Source organism: Rhagoletis pomonella, unplaced genomic scaffold (assembly GCF_013731165.1).
Source record: "Rhagoletis pomonella isolate Grant_MI unplaced genomic scaffold, Rhpom_1.0 Rhpom_scaffold_02473, whole genome shotgun sequence".
Classification (NCBI taxonomy): domain Eukaryota; kingdom Metazoa; phylum Arthropoda; class Insecta; order Diptera; family Tephritidae; genus Rhagoletis; species Rhagoletis pomonella.
The window spans coordinates 3,944-6,305 of record NW_023461027.1 but is presented as its reverse complement, the minus strand read 5'-3'; the positions used below and the strand labels follow the sequence as shown (position 1 = coordinate 6,305).

At 34.4% G+C, this 2,362-nt stretch overlaps 1 long non-coding RNA gene across 1 annotated transcript; it reads left to right on the top strand.

Moving 5' to 3' along the window:
* Positions 1-511: 511 nt before the first annotated feature.
* Positions 512-1,573, top strand: LOC118753448. Its single transcript, XR_004994808.1, has 2 exons — positions 512-629; positions 1,442-1,573. It is a non-coding gene; the product is annotated as an uncharacterized LOC118753448 (long non-coding RNA).
* The last annotated feature ends 789 nt before the right edge of the window (positions 1,574-2,362 follow it).

Genomic DNA, 2,362 nt, shown 5'->3' with positions numbered 1-2,362 from the left:
GGGTAATATTCGGCAGTGAGCTCCGTTTGCCTAGTGATCTGAAGACTTAGGTGGAGGGCAGTGTGGCGAATACTGCGGCAACACAAAGCGAACAACGAGAAATAGGCAGAATGTTCGGGGAACGACGTAGAATGTTCCACCAAGAGAAACGTCAAGTTGGATGAACACTGCGAACAGCGAGAGAAAGAGAATGAGGGATAAACTTCAGAACGTTCTAGAGTTGCCATAAGTGCCAGCGCAGGTATATAAAGGCGCCGCCACAGCGAGAAGTGAGTTGCGAATAAGCAAGCTATAAGTTTAATTGTGTTAACAAGTTTAGTTAAGCGTTGTTATTGCTTTAACAAGTATTGTAGAGTGTTTTTACTGTATTAGCGAGTATTGTAAATTGTTTGTTGTACAATGCGCCACACTATCGTTATTGTTACAATATGGCATTGCGATTAATAGATCGTAGTTTTCTGGTAACACTATCAGTAAAATGCATCTGCAACCCTGCTTATCAGCTCTTTTGTTTCTGTCAGTGTGTGTGTGTCAAAATCCCAAAAAATCGACGGAAGAATTCCGGAAAGAGAACGCAAAAATAAAGTGAAATACTTTAAACTTTAATTTTAGGACCAGCATCTTTGCTTGTAAGTTAAATGTACATATGTTTCTGTCTTTTGGTTTGGAATTTTTAGTTGCATATTCAGTGGAATAAATTAAGTAGATTTTAGTCGAGTGAGACGTCGAATTTATAGATTGCGAATGGTTAGGAAGTGCGATTGGAAGTTTAAGATGCAACGGGTAGGGGCGGGAATGACGATTATAGCTGAAAGCGAATAAATTGGGAGCGAGATAAAGCAATCATATAAAAGTGAAAACATATTTAATTGATTGGGGATACATGTATTTTGCATCCAGTATATTTTTGTTATTCACGGATATGTGTGCATATGTCTGCTTCTAAATCCTATAAGAGCTTGCCATATCCACTAGTAAAAGGTGTCGGCCGCCACCACCATAGAAGGCGATGTTCTATTTTGCTAATCTCGTTACATTTTCCTTTGTCGGAGAAAATCTGGTTAACCATATCTTATTTAATAATTTTGCTTTGTATAATTTTATTTTGAAATGATTACTGAAATATTTCTCTTAAAAACTCAAATAGTGCGATCTTCCATTTATATTGTGAATTCTTAAAAAAATCTGGCCGGCTATTTTTTTTATCTACCAATATACGGAAATTGACCGATGTCCAAGAAATACATATATACATACATACAAATGCATAATGTATTCTAAAAATCGAAAAATATCAAAACTTGTTTAATACGATATATATTACTTTAATTAGCAAGTAATTTGTTTCCTTATATGTAAGTCTTTTATTTACAAATACATATATTTGTATGCCATTGTGTGTTCATAACAACTACATGCAATATTTTTTGTTTGTTTCTAGGTTAATCATTTACTGGTACAATATTTAAATACCAGCTTTGAGATTATGGAGAGCAGTGGAGCTGTTGGTCGCCGTCGATGCAATTCACGCATAAATGCTGAAGATCAGGCATTGGATCAAATTGCAAAAGAGGTAAGCAAATTTTGTAACCCCCTTAAAACCGTTTCCATAACATAAACTTTTCCACAAAATAAAAGGAGCGCGATATTTTGACCAGTTTTGACTATTTGCCTTTTATTTATCGAATTTTTATTATTTTTTTATAAAAGTCTATCTATTATACCATGATGCAATAATGAAAGGTATTGTACGTTGTGACAGCTCGGAATCGAATTACCTTAGGTCAATATTGTATTTTGGAAGTACAAGAAAAACTGGAATAAAAAAAGCCTTTTAGTTGAAAAAGTACTAAATTGTATGCCTTCTCAACAGCGTTCCGATTATCAGAATAGGTATATATATGGCTTGGTAGTCTCATAAAGTTGTAGATAATTAAAATAATAAAATTAGGCGTATTTTTATTCACAGGAATATGATAATATGCTTAAAATTTTCGAGCTGATGAATACCCAGCTAGAACGGTATGGCTTATATAATTCCTTTTATGAGCGGCATCACTAAGAAAATTATCCCTTATGAATTTGAAATGTGTCCCTTATATTGTACAGGCCAAATAGAGGAATTCATTTACGTGTGATCTTTTGCCCCCCTCTTTCATATGGGCTTCTTGTGCGCATATATCAGGTTTGATAGCTGTTGACCATACCAATAATGCCTCATACTCAGTTTTACTAGATCAATTCGTGTTCTCGAGAAAAAAAATTCCACGATTCAAAAATCTGAGTATGGCGGCCAAATTCTTTTCTCAAAATTTTGAAAATTCTTCGTTTTTTGCCCTATATTTGCTTGTTGGTATTTTCA